A 20,684-nucleotide genomic window follows, 5' to 3' on the forward strand; every position below is an offset into this window, starting at 1 on the left:
AGAGCCTGCTGAAGTCCTTAGGACAGAATGGCAGCTCCTTAGATGGATTAAGAGAAAGGAGTAATAATGGGTGAGAGAGTAAAGTTGGATACTTGGCTGAGCTTCCAGCAATGAAAAGTTCAGCAAACCTTCAACACTGTCCCACTGTACCAGTCCTTTAAAGGGCTTCTTTAAAAGGGAAGGGGGAGTATCCAAATTCTGGAGCAGTCTTACCCAATTAAGCCCAGTTCAACGTTCAATAGGAGATGACTTGTACTCTATAGATTAAAAGACCCAGACAGGCAGGAAGGGGGCCAGGAGATAAGTATCTATCAATAATGAAACACATCTGCAGATATTTATTAAGGAATCACTCTTCATAATCAAATTTATGTGTCACATTCTGCCTCTTCTGACTTTTCTAAAAATTAGAAAGTTGTGAAAGGATGAAATAAAATGTGTCAAAAATATTAAAATATATTTCCATAAATAAATAATAGAGGAGGAGATGCTATTAACCCAGGGCTTCAGCTTAGTCATGCCCTGTGAACTGCTGGTCATTGATATGCAAATATTTTAAATACCTTACAGAATTTCAGAGCAGGTGTTGAAATCCTTGGTATGTGGTGTATCTCTCCCCCCACCCCTACTCCTTCTCTCCTTGAATTAACTGAATTGACTTGGCCCCGTAGAAGACTGAGGGGAGAGAAAATCAGTTAATTTTCCTTTTGAAGGAGAACTTACCTAATTAGCACTTTCTGAAACATTATACGAACAGAGACACAGCCACCTTTTAAACTTCTCCAAATTTTGCAGTGCAGTCCTCCAACCAAGTAATATGTACAACAAAATGCATCTCCCAAGATACAGTATGAATAAAACGCATGTGTGGGTGAAAATAATATACAAAAAATGTATTGTATTAAGAAAAGTGTTCTGCAAAAACTAGGCAAAGCTGTATCAAAAAAAATGTCTATATTAGGGAAAAGTCACACTAAAATTCTGTAGAATTTTCGTAAGAAACTCTGATCAAATTGCTGTAAGGAAACCCTTGAGGAATGGCAAAATGCTGTATAAATTAGGGTACCTGAATTTAAGATGCGAAAAATGAGAAACCACAATTGACATATTTACCCATCCCAATCATAGATTAAGCCTAATGCATATTTTCCAAGTCCTTTGGAGTATGAGGAGGAGATATTGTTCCTGCCAGGTGGATGATGGTGAAGCAGATCCTTATTTGGAAACTCAGGTGCTCAGTGCATCTGTATCCAGAAGCCAGAAATTCATTCTGAATTGCAGCACACTCATGGATCGCCAGGTTTTGTAATAAAGCTGAATCATCCAGCTGCCTAGCTTTAGAAGTGCAAGACCAAGACATTTTGTTGCCTGAAGTAAATGACAAGATGGCATCCTCACTCATTCCATATACCAAATCCAACCCCACGGGCAGCTGAATCTTGCTTGGTGATGGAGTAATCTCCTCCTCTGCACCTTAAGGCTAGCTTAGAGCATGCAGTTCAAGTCACATGGCACACACAGCTCTAATCTCAATACCTTGCCAGTGCTTCCCAACATCTGCTGCTGAAGGCAACCACTCCACTCTACCTAATGGTAGGACCAGGCCTGACAAATATGAATCACATGCAGGTGGGTCATGGGAAGAGATAATCAGTTTGGTGTGGGGAATGAGGAATTAACCCACTATTGCTGATGGGGAACTCATGGCCCTCCAGATGTTGTTGGACTCCAACTCCCATCATCCTTGACCACTAGCCATGCTGGCTGGGGCTGATGGAGTCCAACTACGTCTGGGAGACTGCAGGTTCCCCATTCCTGCTTTAGATTATCAATGGTGCTCATCTAACACAGACATTAGGGGTAACAAACACTTGAGACAGCTTTCAACATTGGGTCTCTCTCATCTTTCTGGAATCCTGCTCAGCTTACCTTCCACTTTTTCCTTCCCCAAATTGCTAATCTTCATCTAAAGAATCCAGCAAATATATAGTGTTGGCACAAAGGATGTTTCTATTCAGATACGCTTTGGATTTTTACATGTCAGAGACTTGTTCCTCAGAACGTATTTCAAGAATAAAGCAGAGATGTAGAGAGGAAAAATGTGAAGGGAGAGAAATCAAAACAAAGGGGGAGATGATGTAAAGCATCTAGGTTAACAGATTTTATCTGTTTTGGCAGCTTTCTGTATTGCATTGCTTTATCAGTCCACCATATATTTCCAAAGGCTTGGAGGAAAAGACCAAACTCCTTACACACTGATATTGTTGTCTCTTAGCCTGGCATCTAGAGATAAATGTCTGGAGGGAAAGCAGTGAAAATGGAATACATTTTCTCCAGAGTACAGGCAGACCATACTTCTCCAGAAGTATCACTGGACAATTTTCTCTATACAAGTCTACCATTATAGCAAAACTGAAATATTTAGTAATGTGGTACACCGAGTGCTTATTTCCAGACATGTCTTTATCAAAAGAACTGTGCATCATATCGCTTAATGGGAGTTCAGAATGACTAAATTGTAGTGTTCGATGAAAGCTAGGAATGGAATCTAGACTAGACAATCTGGGGAATCTATGAAAGCATTTGCAGCTGGGGTTTACTAGAGATACAAGATGCTGTGCCTTGAACTCTGTGACCGCAGTTCTTCATGGGAGGGTTCTCCCCCCCCACACACACACACCAGAATGTATCATTTCTATACTAATGGGAGTACAAAAACCTTCTCCACCAAATGAAAAATGGGGAGCAGATGAAAGTGCCAGCTTGAAGAAGAGGAGGAAAAGAAGGTTCTGAGAGTATTATTTCCTCTCATCAAAAGGCCTCTTCTTGCCTGGAAATAATGCTCAGATCATATTTTCCCACCAGGATGGTGAAGCATATATTCAGATCCACCCACCCCCAGTGAGACAAGATACTCAAAGTACCATTCCTGCCATCATCTCTAGCATCCTCCTCTGTTTACTACACACTGCCTTTCCTACAGTAACTTGAGTTAGGGTAGAAGGCAGAGGAAGGCAGGATTGGGTATGAGCAAAATTGAGGCAGGGGACTTGCTAGAGGTGGGTTGGGCCTGCCTTGATTTTGCTCACTGTAACACAAGCAGGGATGCTATGCATAGTTAAGAAGCCCTAATTGAATGCCTACTTCCTCCCTAGTGGAATCACCACTGAGTTGGGTCTCTTCCCTTGATGATTAAAAACAAACAATTCCTTAACCCATCAACCCAAGGTACCTGCTGGATACGCTGCTGTAAGAAATAAGAGCTACTTGCGTACAATCCAGTTGTAACTAGAAGGAAGCACAGGTGTTCCCCATGCAAGTTGCCCCTGGCTCTTGTAAACTTTCAGAGCAATGAATCCTCTTTAAATGCCAATGTCACCTTTGTTCCACTTTGTGCCATTCCAACTGTGCGCTCGCTTCAGGATATTTCAAGGAGGCCTGCAAATAGACACAGATGCAAATGTATTCATCCAGCATTATTATTAATCTGCATCACATTAAAGGCTTTTTTAAAAAAATAGAAAAGACACTTGCTGTGTGAGTCCGTTAATTTCTTGCTGAATCTCATTTCTGATCTGACACAAGGCAAAATACCTGTTTTGAAAAGGGACCCAAAAATCTTGTTTTAGTCCTCCATCAGCAAGTGGGGTCAAACATCTTTAGGCAGTAAGTTAAAAAAGGTAGAGGACCCCTGGGCAGTTAAGTCCAGTCAAAGTCAGCTTAGGGGTTGCAGCGGTCATCTCGCTTTTCAAGCCAATGGAGTTGGCATTTGTCCTCAAACAGCTTTCCAGGTCGTGGCAAGCATGACTAAACCACTGCTGGTGCAATGGAACACCATGATGAGTGCCAGAGTGCACGGAAATGCCATTTGCCTTCCTGCTGCAGCAGTACCTATTTATCTACTTGCACTGGCATGCTTTCGAACTGCTAGGTTGGCAGAAGCTGGGACAGAGCAATGGGAGCTCACCCTGTTGCGTGGATTCGAGCCACCAACCTTCCGATCAGCAAGCCCAAGAGGCTCAGTGGTTTAGATCACAGCAGCAGGAGAATCATAAAATGTTTGGGTGGTATCCTACTAAACAGTTCCACTAATGCAAAGTGTTTTAGCTGTGGAATTGAACTTCCCTGCCCTCTCCTATCTCCACAAACCCCATAAATCTGTTCCAGGGTTTCTTCCAACCCTCCAGAGAAGATTTATGGGACATGCAAGGAGATGAGAGGCTTGAGAGGGTCCATTGTGCAGCTAAAACTCCTTGCTTTAGCTGAACTCTTTAGTTGGATGCTGCCCTTTATGTCAGACTCCATGCTCCAGGAAGTCCTCAGCCATGCACGAAATTTAGTATCCTGGCTGTTGCGGTCCCTGAGACCCCAATTGCATCTGCAAACGTTTGCAAGCAAACTGCACCCTGACTTCAGCTGGTGGCCATATTTAATGGCAAGTGACAAACAAGGACCTTTAAATGACCTTTCTCTGTTTATGGAAAGGTCTTTGCAGCATGTGTTGTTGAGGGTTGCCTTCCACACTTCCAGTGCATAGTGTCACAGGTCTCCTTCAAAAGAATCAATACAGTCCTCAGATTTGATTATCAGCTTCAACCCTGAGCTATCAGTGTGAGCTACAAGCTTGCCGTCTGTGCAGGAACTGTGGCACAGAGCTTTGTGCCATATGAAAATGTCACAGCTTATGGACAATTAGTGCTGTTCACATAGGACGATGTCCAGTGAGGCAGTATATGCCATCAAAACCCACAAATTTTATGTCATAAAATCATGGCTGTGTTGTGATTCCAGAATGCCATACATCTATGATGCAGGCATATATGTGCAGAAGAAAGATGGTACCCCAGTAATTAAGAAATTTGATCAAACAGTGGCTGGGAGACTAAATGCACATTTAGTCTGGGAGGAATATAACAACTGACTGTTTCTTCAGCAGTATACAACTGTGCCATGGTATTAGAAAATTAGTCAGAATATCAGTTTTCTTCCAGTTAGCACTCTGAAAATCAAATGAATCAGAAATCTCCCCAGAGTCCCTTGTCCTTAGACAAGCATGGGACAAGCATGCAACTGCTTTATTTGTCCTATTCATGCAGTTGTGAAATGTGGTTGTTGTGCATAAGTGGCTCAGGTAGTAAGTGTTGTGGTTGCAAAGTCTGGGGGAAATCCTACACAGATAAGAGCATCCTAGGACATATCAGAAGAATGCTGGGACAATGTAGGAGCAATTCTCCAATTTACCATCATAATAAATGTTGAGACTTTCTCTCTATTTCTCTTCTTTTCATGTTGACACTATTCATATTGATGAGTAACTTGACTAGACATTTATTGTCTACCATCTCCAGCTTATACAAAATGTGATATTGTTTCTATAGTAGACATTTTTTTTCTGAAGTTATCTCTATAATTTCATTTTGCATGGTGGCAGTATGACGGTCTGTTCTGATATTCAATCATTTTTAGTTGGCCTACGCTAAGATAAATTAACAAAGTCTGAATGTTTTACTATGCTGGTTTTATTTAATGATTTCCAGATTCTGGAAACTGCAAAGCAATTCTTTATATATACATGCTGGTGGGTGTTTTTACATTTATAATGTGTTATTTACTGATTAATCTATTCTGATGATAGCATAAACTGAAATGTTTTCTCTGAAGCACTAGTGAGTCAAAAATTTGCTGTGTTCAAGGCCTAATCCATTGATATAGTGTATATGTAAGATCAATTATCTTACTGTGTATGCTTGATCTTTTTTGGCATCAATTTTCCTCCACACACTCATTCTGGAAATGATACAGAGGCAACTTCCCAGCAGCTGACACAATCACCTTAGTAGTTTTTGCGGGTGTGAAATAGCAGAAATAATAGCAAATTTATAAGTGACAAAACCTGATAGAATAAAATTTTGGATCTTTCATTGACTTTCTAAATATGTCACATTTAACACAGGCAACAGTGTTATTATACTATGAAGTAAACCATGCTGAACTCAATGGGTCTTACTTCTAAATAGCACTGTTCCTTACTGAGCAGGAATTCAATATGAATGGCTTCCTTGTAAGTGCTCTTAGGATCATGGGCCTCATCACCTACAAAAAAAACCTGTGAATGCAATTCTGCATCTCTTTATTAAAGAATAAATTCCACTAGCAGTAGTGAGACTTCTGAATCAAGGCTTTCAGATCTGCAGTAAGAATATGTTGACGAAATGCCTTCAGTACTGATAGGCTACTAGACTGCCATGCTGGTAAATGAATGAAATATTTTCTTCACTTTGACAAATGGCTCAGCCGGCAATCAAGATAAAACCTGCAGTTGCTAATAGAAATCATTAAGTGTAAACACTATGAGGAGGGCAGGAGGGGAAGACCTTTGAATATCTATCATCTATCTATCTATCTATCTATCTATCTATCTATCTATCATCTATCTATCTATCTATCTATCTATCTATCATCTATCTATCATCTATCTATATCTATCTATCTATCTATCTATCTATCTATCATCTATCTATCTATCATCTATCTCTATCTCATCTATCTATCTAGAGACTGGGCTCATTTCTTCCTGTGAAGTTTCATCAAGTCTAACACACAATACAGCCCCCGCTGGATGCATAGAGATTCTGAAATGCCCCCTAGCAAAACAGTGTACCTTATGGGAAACAGAATAGTTAACTCTGTGCTTAGAGTCATAGCATGGCATCAAGGAAACATCATATGTCACATGTGTATTGATAGCACAACTCCCTCTTGGCAATAAAAAACAGGGAGACAGCCTTAGCAGAATAAATCCATGAATAGGGGAACTAAAGCTCTGAACTGCTTGCATTCTGGAAGGAGGCCAAGAAACTCAGACATAGATCAGTGGTACTCATCTGGCAGTACTGAAGACTTTTTTCTTTGAATCTCAGACTGGGACTGAATCCTTTAACCACAGAAAGACCTTTTGCATAGTCCCAACATCCTGAGACTGATCATCAAGCCCCCTGTTGTATTGGACAATGTTGGCAGGAAAAGAAAGCAAGGAAATGACAGGGAATGCTCAGATTGTTGGGTCCAATATTGATATACATAGAAGAACTACAGACTGGAGGCCATTGACTTGATGATAATCTTGGTAGATTGTAAGAAATCAACAAAATCAATTGCTAATTTGGAAATAAAGAGTTATAATGATCTTGATTGTAATACTCTAAAGGATTTAGCTTTGTACCTTGTTTTATAATGTGAACATTTTGTAATACCTTGCCAGGGGTAGGTAAGGGAGACAAAGTGGACAGGTAACAATTCTTGTTACTATAGAGGTGGAATATTGTGGTATATAGTTCAGGACACAACAGCTGTGCATCATTTTCCTGCCCAACAGTTTCCTTATTGACACAATACTCTTACACGGTGCTAGATTAATCTCTGGCAACTATTCATTTATTTAGTTAGAATCCAAGCCAACCTCAATGGATTTTAAAGATTCTTACTAAACTGAGGGGTTCTTTGTCCTGAGTTCCAATACCTTGGCCTTGCAGAGTTTTCTGCAAGAACTTGCTGTTAGAGAGGTAGATTCAGAAGGCAGAGGCGGCACACTTCTTTGATTTATTATATTCAGCATAAATGCATTAGCCAACACACTACATTGCTGCAGGAAAAAACATGAAAGCAAACTGAAGCATTGTGGAATGAATGATGAGAGTTGTTCAATAGAGGAAACGTTACTCACAGCTTCTTGGGGTGACAGTATGGGAGGCCTTTCGGAGAAAAAGATAGGGGGAAAATAGGGAAGTGGGGAAAAGAAATCCAGTGTCAGCAGTTGATCTGGCTATGGTAAAAGACATCACAGTTCCCAAGCCATTGGCAATTGAAGCATTTTACTATCAAAATGCCATTGAGTTTTTCTTCTTCTTTATATACTGTGAATTACTTTTGAGTTTCTGGAAACCAAGTGATAATTCTACACTCACAAAAATTTTCCTTTTCAACTCTCTCTGAGTTACATCAACATTCTTCATTCTTCAACACGTAATACTTTTATAATACCTGAATACTTAGTACTAAGGAAGTCCAAGTGCAGTCCAATCCCCAACAGTAGGCCAGGATGGTGGCACTCACCTGACCTTCCATCGTCCACGTTGCAGCTGCTTACTGGAAGGTAAACGAGGAGGCAAAACCTGTGGTGAGGTCACTATGGTGCAAACACACCAGTAGAAGAACCAGATGGATTCTGCTGGTGCATTTGCACCATGCCAGCTCCTCACTCCTCCCCCTTCTACCTCACAGTAAGTGGCAGTGATGTGGTTGGCAGGAGGTTTGGTGAGCACCACCAGCCTGCTCACCTCTACTGCCAATCTCATACAGTGGTACCTTGGTTCCCAAACTCAATCCATTCTGGGAGTCTGTTCAACTCCCAGAACCATTTGAAAACCAAGGTATGGCTTCCAATTGGCTGCAGGAGCTTCCTGCACTCAAGCAGAAGCCATGCCGGATGTTCGGCTTCCAAAAAATGTTTGCAAACCAGAACACTTATTTCTGGGTTTGCAGCATTCAGAAGCCGATTTGTTCAGCTACTAAGCCATTTGAGATCCAAGGTACAACTGTATTTCTCTTGGGTTGCAACTGAGGGATCAAGTGTGTGTGTGTGTGTGTCAATTTGGCCCAGAAGCCTTTCATTGCAGATTCCCAAACTAGCAGATTGAGTGTTAAACCCAGCAATCGTGAATCAAATATCCATTCAGTCATGGAATCACGAGAAACAAAGTATTCTCTTTCTGCTCACTTTATCATGTGTGGAATGTGAAAAATTACAGCAACATGACAGACATGTTAAGCTGCTTCTGAAGACAAGTAGCGGGTGATGGTGGTGAGTGGGATTCTATTAACTTTAAACTCCTCAAGAACTGCTTTTTGTAGCGTATCTATCAAGTTAGAGAAATATGGTTTTATTTGTTCGGCAACCAAGCCATTTGAGAACCAAGGTACAAATGTACATGTTTATTTGGAAATGATTGCACCTATATTCAATGGCTCTTACAGTTAAATATTTGAAAGAACACAACCTTAGTAAGACTTTCCAGTTAGATCATTGAGGTTGTTTCCCTAAAACATAATCTAGAGGAGTTCCCTGCCAAATGTCAAAGCATTGTTTATACATCACTGTAATCAATAGCAATGACTTCCAGGAATTGAACATAATTAAATTAGCAATGTATAGACTTCGGTCTTCAGTTGTTTGTGAGGGAAAACGTAGCACTCAAGATGTCAATGTTATAATAACTCACCCGGGGGGGGGGGGAATTGACTTGTTTTTCTCCTTTGGGAAGTTTTCAACATTACATTATTATAGCAGACATTGTGTCTAAGAATGAGTGCTGGGTTGGATTCCTTTCCTGCATGTTAATTGCTGAGGTCACAAAAGATGACATCAGAGTCAGTTGGAAGTGACCAGTCAGGAAGGGCCATGGATGAGAGGTAGAGCACAGGCTTTGCATGCAAAATTCAATATCTGGCATCTTCAGACAGATTTGAGGACTGTTTGTGTCTGAAACCCTGACTCGCTATGGTTGAGTCACAGTGTGCTCTACCGCAAGGGTGTGTGACACCATTACGTTATATTTTTAACAAGCCAGCTTCAGTCCTCTGTGTACCATACATGCTCAGGGCATGTCTCTGGACAAGTCTGCAGACTACCTCTCATTGTTCAGAGAATAAGCTCTTCTGGAACGCCTGTGTCTGAGAAAAATTCTCCAAAATGTGGTGCCAAGTCATGGTTTGCCAACCTTTGTGAGGCTGTGGGCAGATTTGCAAACTAGGGTAACTTGTGAGCACCATAGACACACACACACACACCAAAGCCAAGAAACCTATTTCTCTTGACTTTAGTAGAACACTTCTTTCGAATCTATTTTCAGCGGGGGGACGGAACACTGTGAGCACCAGGGAAGGCCTCTGTGGACACTCTGCTTCCGAGTGTGACCCTGACTATATTCTAGAGACGATCTCCTGTCTGTCTGATAAAGCTGGATCAGTCTAGCACATTTTGACCAGTACAAGGAGTCAAGTGTGTGATTTTGTAGTGTTTAGTCAAGACCAAGAATAGCCCGCCCAAGCTATTCAGGAGAGCAAAGAAGATTAGATCAGAACAATTCAAGAAAAAGACTAACTAGTGAAGGCTTAAGTGTAAGCAAAACAGAAAGGAGGGATTGAGAATGGATGATGGTGCTACAGTTCAATTGAACTTCAGCTTCTAAGGAAGGGGAGGAGGAACAGGGGGATCTGCAGTAAAACTGAGAAAGGCAGACAAAGAGAAGGGGGCAACTTGCCATTTCACTGTAAAATGGATGAATCAAAGCAAAGTAAAGGGGTTGAAACCATTGTTACATGTGTCTCTAGGAACCTGAGGATGCATGTATTTCACTCACAACCCTTAAACTTAATCCCTCTGCACCAGAGATAGGGAAACCTATGGCCACCCAGACGCTGTTGGACTACAACTCCCATCATTCCTGAACATTAACCATGCAGACTGGGACTAATGGGAGCTGGAGTCCAACAACATCCAGAGAGCCGGTTTCTCATCCCTGAGCTACAATGTAAGTCTCACTATGCTGCATCAATAGATGGCGCAAGGAATAGATGGCAATGCTCATATGTAGGCATCTAAGCTTGGGTTAATCAATGTTTAATCAAGTACAGTGGTACCTCGGGTTAAGTACTTAATTCGTTCTGGAGGTCCGTTCTTAACCTGAAACTGTTCTTAACCTGAAGCACCACTTTAGCTAATGGGGCCTGCTGCTGCTGCTGCGCCGCCACAGAACGATTTCTGTTCTCATCCTGAAGCAAAGTTCTTAACCCGAGGTACTATTTCTGGGTTAGTGGAGTCTGTAACCTGAAGCGTATGTAACCTGAAGCGTATGTAACCCGAGGTACCACTGTATAAGAGAAGGTGGAATACAGAACCTAAAGTAAATGGTGGAGACTAGAGAAACATCAGCCAGGTGCAGTTTCAGACCAGGGAATCCTGTTTTTACTACTGCTTAGCTGAGGTGGCCCATGAAATCTCTTCTTATCCTATGAATACTTCCTTCTGTTCCATAACACATAGCAAAATCCTTCCTCCCTGATCCCCGGTAGGGTATCTTTGCTGCCCCTTTTCGCTTCCCTCTGAATTATTCTAGCATTGCCCTGGAGACATCATTATGAATTCAATTCGCTCCACAGTCCTGGGTCAAAGGATACCCTGAAGGATTATGCTGCCTCAAAGGTTTAGGAATCCTTGTTTTCTTTCTGCCCTCCATTCCACATGGTATCCTTCTGGATTAAAAGAAATGGTTAAAAATTAAAAAGCAGTGCTTGTAGCTGAAAAACACCTTCTTTGGAGGTGCTGTATGAATTCTAACAATGCAGCTGATGTATTTTGCATTTGAAAACAATGTACTGCGTTTCTCAGCTTGCATATAGGGGTGTGTGTGATAGGTAGCGAAGGATGTTTTTGCTATACAGTTACTGCTAAACCTGTTAAAATAATAACAGCAATGGATCATGATTCACAATATTGTCAGGCAGGAATTGCAAGGCATCTACATCTAAATTCTAAAGTGATGCTGTCGCTGAAAACCTCTAACTAGCAAAAAAAGTGGGGGGGAGGAGGGAATGCGGTTTGCATGACAAATCCAAGTTTGCAGTATATATTTCATGGGGATTTCAGCAGTGCTTTGGTAGCAGAAGAAGCCCTCTATCGTGTCTTTTAAGTCTGTGTTTCAACTCTTCACTTAGATCATTCTTGCATCAGTTCTCCATTTCATAAACCTTCAACACAAATCCATACACTTGAAAATACATGTTCATTTAGGTTGCTTTGAAACTTACCTCTGACTTTAAATCGAATTTTTATTATAAGGCCTGAATGTAAGGCCAACCTTCCTGTAACTGCAGCCACCTGAAAATCAGGGTCAGTTCATTACATGGCACTATACAGATAAAAAAAATTGCTCAGGCTTCTGAGTCACTGTTGGAAAAGTAATGTCTGAAGCATGCCCTAAAATGACCATGGATGAAATCCTTAGGGGGGTGTTTCAGATGTCATGTGTTGAGCAGAAACAGGGCATCACACTCTTATGCCAGGCCACATCTTCCCCTTATTAAACATTTTCTCTCCTGGCTGTTATTAAAGGAAACCTCTTGTGCCCTTCACTCTATCTCAGGCTCAGCTACTATCAAGTAACTTGCTAGCTCAGTCCACATTTAAAGGCAAACCTACCTAATTTGCACTTTCGAAAACAACATGTGAACTGGAAAACAGCCATCCATTGAAAGCCACACTTCTCTGAATTTAGCAATGCAGTTCTCCATCTGACTAAAAATGAATGTATTATGGGATTGTTTCATAAAACGCAGGTGCAAGTGAATACAGCATGCAAAAATGTACTATAATATGCTTCGCCAAAATATGTATATGATAAAATGCTTTGCAAAATGGGTGTATTAGGCTAAAGTGCATACAAAAATATGTCTTATTTGGAGAAATTCACACTAAAATGTTGACAAATTTTCATGAGGACTTTTAAAAAAATGTAAACTGAAGTGGAAATACAAAGATCTGAATGTTAAGATTTGAAAAGAGAGAAATGGAGAGAAATAGAAATGGTTCGCCCATCTCTAATGCTTGCAGAGTGGGATAGGACCTTTGGAGAAAGGAAACAACATGGCAGAGGGCTGCACTGTTGGGTTTAGGCCTGAATCTCACACGGTGTCTGCCAAGGACACCCAGACCTCCACTGGTTCAACTGAACAGGAGGTGAGACTGTTGCTAGGGAACAGAGCCTCTTCACTTCTTATTCTCAGGCATTTGGAGGCTCAGTAAATGCCCCACTCCATCACTTTCAAGTTTCTGCCTGGGTTACTCATACAGGTCTTGAGGAAAGCAACTAGGAGCAGGAAAAAAAGGCTGCTTTGAAGTTCTCAGAGATTACTGTGGGTTCTTTTCCACCCCACCCCCCAAAGTGCTATAGCAATTGTGGTAATTCAGAGATGTTTCCTTGAAAGAAACATTGGGATGGGAGTACTGGAGACGCTTTCTGGAGAATGGTGTGAGGGAGTGAGCCTGGCTGGCTGAGAGGGTTCCAGAAGAAAACTAGTGTCTGTGGTAATTGATACTTAAAAAGACCACCATGTTAACTCTCATATCAAGATACCAAATCCAGATTTATTACAAGTGCCAAGGGGCCAAGCCACTGCTTATATAGTAATAGTTTATCATTTGTGCCCCGCCCATCTGGCTGGGTTGCCCCAGCCACTCTGAGTGGCTCCCAACAGAATATTAAAAGCACAATAAAACATCAAACATTAAAAAACTTCACTAAACAGGGCTGCCTTCAGATGTCTTCTAAAAGTCAGATAATTGTTCATTTCCTTGACATCTGATGCGAGGGCGTTCAACAGGCCGGGCGCCACCACCAAGAAGGCCCTCTGCATGGTTCCCTGTAACTTCGCTTCTCACAGGGAGGGAACCGCCAGAAGGCCCTCAGAGCTGGACCTCAGTATCCGGGCAGAAGGGTGGGGGTGGAGACGCTCCTTCAGGTATAGTGGGCCGAGGCCGTTCACTTTTTCCGCCCACATATGATGATATATTTTACAGATATATTTTATTATTTCTTGTTACATTGGTGTGGTGGTGGTTGTCAACTGTTTCACTGCTTTCCAGAGAGTAAGGCAGTCTAAAAATAGTTTTCTAATTAAATAAATAAAATGAGCTAGCAAAAATAATAATATTAGCAGCCACCCAAACATGCTGAAGTCACAGACTTAATTGAACTGCAATGCATTTAGTTTCAGCATGCTCAAGAATGGTGTTTGCCTCATAGCAGGCTTTTTGAGAAGATCTCTGATCTTGACAGGCACCACACAGGTGTATTTCATTGTGCCTCTTGGTTCCGAACACTTTGGGCCAAAATGGACAATGCACATTGAAAGAATCACCGTTTGGCAATAATAGCACTTGGACACATATCACTGTTATGCATTCCCCGTTTCTTAGCCAGTGGGTCCAATGTGACAGCACTCTCATATATTACAATTATATTCTCCTTTTCTCCAAAGAGCTTAAGAGGAGGAGGTATTTGCTGTTGGGGGCACTGGGCAGGATTAATCTAACTGGTGCACTAGCAGAAGACTGCACAAGGATTCTTGTAGTGCAGTGAGCCTTCTCCCCATACTCAACTCCTGGCGAATTACCTCAAAGCTACTCTGGAGTGTCATAAGCACATGGAGGAGAGCGGTCGTTCCATCTGGCAAGCAGAAAAACTTGTGCTGATGGAACAGCTATATTAACATGACCTTGAATTCCACCCTGTATAGCTCTGAATGGCAGTTGCTGAAAATCACAGGAGGGGAGAAGGGAGAATGTTTTTGTGCTCAGCTTCTCCTTTCTGGCTTCCCATAGGCATCTGATTGGCCACCATGATAATGGAGAACTGGACCAAACAGGTCTTTGGCCTGATCCAGCAGGACTCTTGTGTTCTTAGATGATTTCTCCCTTCCATTTTTTACCCCCCACCCAAACAACCCTCTGAGGTTTGAGCTCATGCACCAGTACAGAGAAATCTTTGCATGGGTGTAATTTTGGGTGCATAAGCAATGTGAACCAGGCCTTTCTCCTTTTTCTTCTTCAGGTACCGAGGAGTGGCAACCAGTACCACACTTTGAATACCTTCATATTCTCGGCATGAATTACAGAGAAAATACCAGAGCAACTCCTTTCCCTTCCCCCCATGCCCCCGCTCCTTTATTACATATCAGCAGAGAACCTGGGCAACCTGTTACAGAATGTCAGTCACGGATGTGCAAGCAAAATCTTTCTCCACCTGCGCTAGAGGTGAAGGAAGAGTCACTGGAGGAAAATGTGAGAGGTAGACTAAATTCATAATTAAAAGGGAATTTCATGTCACCGAATACAAAGTGACAGAGTATTTCTGACAGTAACAAGATCTGAAGACCATGAAGCTGGTACTAATAAGACAGCAGTAGCTGGAGTCTTTAAGCAGGCTGCATCTCTCAGAAAACTGTTGAAACCAGCATCCTCAGAAAGTCAGCAACCAGTGACAAAGCTGTAGTGGTAAAGTGCATTTAATGAGCCTGGCTGCTGTTTCTCTGGTGTCTCAGCATATTGCTTTAATTCTGGAAGATTTTTTTATTATTATTTTTTTGTAGGAGGGAGGAACACAACACGGTTCAAATGCAGATCACTGCCGTGTGTAATCATTGTATACTTCCACAAAGCTGTGGTGAAAGTTGCAAAGTTCAGTGCACCTCTTAACAGAGGCGTACCTAGGGTTTCTTGTGCCCTTAGCAAAAAGCTGTATTTCACCTCCTTCCCGCTAAAAAAAACAAACCACTTTACCACAATAACCACATTAGAAACTACTACATGTTAGGTGACCCAAGTACTTGAAGCATCCGGAGTAAGTGTGAGACAAAGAGTAGGGGGTGAGCATGCCTTTGTGCCATGGTATGCTCACCATGGTTTTAAAACAAATAATTAGGATAAGGTTCTTCCCCAGTAGAGGATATCTAACCAATGTGACTCTGAAATTAGTTTGCTCCCAAAAAAATTTCTTCAGAATTTTATTTTTACAATTAAGTGCTAGCTAAAGGTTTGATATTAGTATTTTACAACATTTGGGGTGCTAGTCAACTAAGTTGAATCAGAGTACATCCACTGAAATTAAGGAACATGACTAAGGCTCCACACCTCTACCCACTTACCAAGGAGCAAGCCCTATTAAGCTCAATTGAACTATCTGAGTAGACACGTCTAGGACTTCATTGCAAGTTAGTGTTGGAGTTCATAGTCTACGTGCAGCTTGGCCAGTGAGCAATTAGTGTTTTGACTACAGGCTAGGGAGACAGAGCACGGGAGAAATTTGCCTGGAGATAAGAGGACCAAGTAACAGCTCGGTGATTGGCTGAGGTCTCTCATATAGGCAGCATGACCTATGACATTGTTTCACTAGTTAGGAGTAATCTGGAGTGCTTGGAGAGTGAGGAAGTTCATGCCTGTATATAGTAACTTGTATATAGCTTGCAAGTTTACTGCCATATATAATAAACTACAAAATCAGTTACTAGTCGTCAGCTTTGTTCCTGATCGTCGTCCTGACTGAGCAGTCTCGATCATTGCCTAGGAAAAGCTGCACTACTCTGCTAAGTTGTGTATCATTGAAGAAGTTCAGAGGTGAAGAGACTGGTCCTAGTAGCATGCGAAAGGCCTTCAGAAAGTGCTAACAGGCTTCGAAGTTTTAACAGTTAGGTCTACTGATTTCAATAGAACTATTCTGACTACTACCTGATGATATTTGACAGAATTTGATATCTGATATTTAGAACTTTGACAGTATTTTATATCTGATGTAAAAGGGTGTTTATTATCTTATTATCCCGCTTGGACTACTGCAATGCTCTCTATATGGGGCTACCTTTGAAAGGTGACTTGGAAACTGCAATTAATCCAGAATGCAGCAGCTAGACTGGTGACGGGGAGCAGCTGCCAAGACCATATAACACAAGTCCTGAAAGACCTATATTGGCTCCCAGTATGTTTCTGAGCACAATTCAAAGTGTTGGTGCTGACCTTTAAAGCCCTAAACAGCCTCGGCCCAGTATATCTGAAGGAGCGTCTCCACGCCCATTGTTTAGCCCAGACACTGAGGTCCAGCTCCAAGGGCCTGCTGGCAGTTCACACACTGCGAGAAATGAAGCTACAGAGAACCAGGCAGAGGACCTTCTCAGTAGTGGTCCCCACCCTGTGAAATGCCCTTTCATCAGATGTTAAGGAGATGAGTAATTATATAACATTTAGGAAACATCTGAAGGCAGCCCTGTATAGGGAAGCTTTTTAAGGTTTAATGTTTTACTTTGTTTTTATATATGCTGGAAGCCACCTAGAGTGGCTGGGGCAACCCAGCCAGTTGGGCGGGGTACAAATAAATTGTTGTTGTTGTTGTTGTTGTTGTTGTTGTTAGACAATATCTGAAAGGTGACGTGTGACTATGTTTAGTTGTTTGACAGCCTGTGATAGATGACAGACACTGGGATTCAATGACACTTGACCTCCTGAAATTTCATACTTGAGGGCTTCCAAAATCAAAACAGTCAATAGATGCCAAAATTGCACAATCCTATCCATAGTGACTCAGATGTAGGTTGCATTGCATATAATGGAGCTGGCTTCTAGGTTGAAGATTTCAGCCCAAAGTAGTCAAATTGAATTCTGAAGTTAAATTTCACATTAAAAATTACAAAGAGTTTGATGAGTCTTAAGACAAACAAGTTGTATTATGGCATATGCTAATATGGAGTAGAACCAGCTACATCAAATGCTAATGCCACAAAAGAATTTGTTAATCTTTAAAGTGTCACAAGATTCATTGTTTTTGCCACAACAGACCTCACATGCCCACCTCTCTAGAAATTGGTGGATTAAAAATTATACTTCTGAACACCAAAGGAAGAAACCCCATCCTTAATGGGGTGGCCACCTAGATGATCCCATGATTGGGATGGGTTTGAATCTGCACTTCTGGAGGATGGATAAGGGCAGGAGTCATCTCCACCCTCAAGGACAATCTGCACCTTCCTCTAAGATGGAGATACCCAAGGTGGGCTATATCTCCCATCCACCCCATCCAGCATGGCCAATGGGAAGGGATTAATGGTCCTAAGTTAGTCATAGGTCTGCTCTGAGTGAAACATGTTGGCTACCTTTGTTCATACCCACCTCTCAGAATTTGCTTCCTGCATTCCTATTTAGTTTCCCCTGTGTTGACATGATTTAGATCTGAAAAGTTCTTGACGCTATCAGTTAGGTAGTTAGAACCAAAAGTACCACAGCTTGGATTTGCAGGAATCCATGCACTTGGTAAATCCCACCAATTACAGCACAACTTATCACTGTCTGAATGCCTAGTCAGGCTCGTGACAACAAGTAATTACATCAGCTAGTATACTAATGATGTTACAAACACAGCTTTAAAAAGGTGCATATATGAGACTTGTGTCGGGTTGTCTCATTTTAATTCCTCTATTCCCTTAGGTTACTTCCCATCAATCAGTATTGGTCATCAAGTACAGGTAAATTCAGTTTCTGGAGTGAAGCCCAGAACATTCAACTCCAATCCTTCCTAACGAAAGAGTGTTAAAATACTTTACTGCACTATTTATTTCTCAGGACTTTGAAGTAATTACTTGAGAAGACAAGATGATCTCATTATTCAGCTGACTCTATCTCTCACTTTATTTGCCCAGCTAACAATTTCTCTGCTTTATTTTCTCATTCATAATAATTGACCCGGCAAAGAATATGGCTATCTTAACTGACCTGGCACTTATCAGTGTCTTCTGAGAGAACTCTGGGGTAAAAAATGAGCAGTGTGGGTCCTTTAAAAGTATCTATTATGATGTGCTGAGATAATCTACACTTATTGGTGACTTCCTTTTAATCTCTCAGTTATGTTCTTTGAATTCAGGTGTCTATCTTTCATGCATCTCGTAGGCATCCCAAAAGAGGGCAAGTAGCTTTGACTACACTATGACTGGAAAATAAAACTTTTGATATACTGCTTAATAGTCAGTTTTTACTACAATTTAAGGAAGGGCTATAGCTCAGTGGTAGAGCATCTGCCTTGCATGGATAACAGTTTAGATTCAATTCATGGCATCAGATACAACCCATGGCATCTTCAAGTACAGCTGGGAAAACTTCCTTACCTGAACCCCTGGACAGCTGCTGCCAGTGAGTGTGGATATCTCTGTATCTGCATAGTCATACGAACCATTTAGGTTAAAATACAGAGCATGAATAACAAAGAAGAAAAACATAGGCACTGCAGAATTTATCCAGTTCACCTGGGCATTTTACACAGAAGAATGGCTCATCTCCATTCCTACTGCAATGCCATATAATAACTGGGCCAACGGCTTAATTTTTAATTTAATACCCTGATAGGTAGGGAATGCTACAACTGCCTTGGGTATAATAGAAATGAACAACTGCACAGGGGTGCTGCAATTTTCAAATTTAGGTGCATATTTAGATTATACACTCCATTTAGAATCACATTGTAAGTGGATACTTAAATTATTTAATACGTTCCAATGTATTCCCCTTTAATGTCCAAATAAATTTTCTCCATTTTTTTTGGGGGGGGGGATTTCAAGTTTGACCATGTTTATGGTCAGTTAGCTTTTTTCACAATCACCTTAAAATGCTCCTAGCAGTTACTTTAAACCAAGTTGGGTTTGAGATAATATCACAAAAGCACCTGCATATAACAGCAGTTGTTATAAAATTGGGGGGGGGGGTCCCGTTAAAGTCCTGGATAGTGGATTTCCCCACTCCACCCCCTAATTTCTAGAGTTAGTAAATGTGGGTGATTGCTGGGTGCTTTAAGTATCCACCTGGGTGCAAGACAACTTAGCAATGTAGAAATGCAGACTGAATCAGCTTCCTGGCTGGGACAAGAAGGTAATGGGTGATTGACACAAACAGTTACCCTGTGCTTGGCAGCAGAAGAATGTGAGCCCCTCCTCCCATGAGGGGATGGTGAGCTGAGACAAAGGCCAGGTTTAGGATTTCAGTGTTTGATTATAGAAGCTGGGAGCAGGGAGGGTGACAGGGTGACAGGGGGCATGATGTCACAAGGGAGGGAGGTGTCCATTTAAAACAGGATTGCAGGAAGGGGGGATAACTCCATGCATGCTGTCTGAACCCAGGGAGCATGGCTGGCTTCTGCTCTGAACCCAAGCTTGTTGAAGCCATGAGGGAAGCAACAAGAGACACTCTTGGGATGTAATGTTCTGCACTCCCTCCACCTTAACTTGGGTGTAAATATGTGTAAATAAACCATATTTCTTAAAGACACTACAGTCTCTGTCATGCCCCATTCCAAAGGGACACAAACCCTGGTTAAGTGCCAAGACCTTGGTTGGCAGAGATTGGAATCAATGTTGAAATTAAACGATGAACATCAAATTATTGGTGTGTCTTGGAGCTGAAGTCTTGTCTTAAACTGTGCTTTCAAGGAAGGTTTAGGGCACATACCATAACACAGCCAAGTTGCTCGTCTGTCCAATATGCATTTGAACACCTCTTCATATGCCATAAATGAATCCTATGTGACAGTTCCAGAGATCAAGGTATTCATCTATGTCTGGATACAAATGGGCACCATTTTGATTCAAGGCGGTGGATGGAACCTTTTGAAATTGTGCCAAATTTAACCATTGCTTTCAAAACTGCATTTATTTGTTTGGTTTCTTGGAATTCCCAAGCAAAGGCAGATACAAGGGCTGCTACTTTTAAATAATTAACCATTCTCTTTTTTTTTTAAGAATAGTTTTTTATTAACCGACCACTCACATCAAATCAAACCAAATTACATAAATTCCAAATTACACAGCCGAATTTTAAATTTTTGTTGGTGGTACCCATATTTCAAGTTCCGAAGGGATCCAATCAACTTCTTGCTTCTTACTGCTGTTTTAATGTCCACAAATCTAACCTTATGATGTTCACAGTACTATCCAGTCCTTTCTTATTATTTTCCACATCTCTTGTTGTTATTTTCATATATTTTTCCTTTCTCTTTGTGACCTCTGATAGTCTCCGCAAGCTGGTTAGAACAGTTTGTAAT

The 20,684-nt window shown here is 41.4% G+C and overlaps 1 long non-coding RNA gene across 2 annotated transcripts; it reads right to left on the minus strand.

Moving 5' to 3' along the window:
- Window positions 1-2,138: 2,138 nt before the first annotated feature.
- Window positions 2,139-7,758, minus strand: LOC308585499. 2 transcript variants are annotated; one of them, XR_014007440.1, is made up of 3 exons: window positions 7,520-7,758; window positions 3,380-3,438; window positions 2,139-2,297 (listed from the first exon to the last, which is right to left on the minus strand). It is a non-coding gene; the product is annotated as an uncharacterized lncRNA (long non-coding RNA). The 2 variants fall into 2 exon arrangements; XR_014007441.1 differs by lacking the exon at window positions 2,139-2,297 and having other exon boundaries at window positions 3,249-3,438.
- Between the last annotated feature and the right edge of the window lie 12,926 nt (window positions 7,759-20,684).

The sequence above is a fragment of the Podarcis bocagei genome (genome assembly GCF_964188305.1).
Source record: "Podarcis bocagei genome assembly, chromosome: 4".
In the NCBI taxonomy this organism is placed as follows: Eukaryota; Metazoa; Chordata; class Lepidosauria; order Squamata; family Lacertidae; genus Podarcis; species Podarcis bocagei.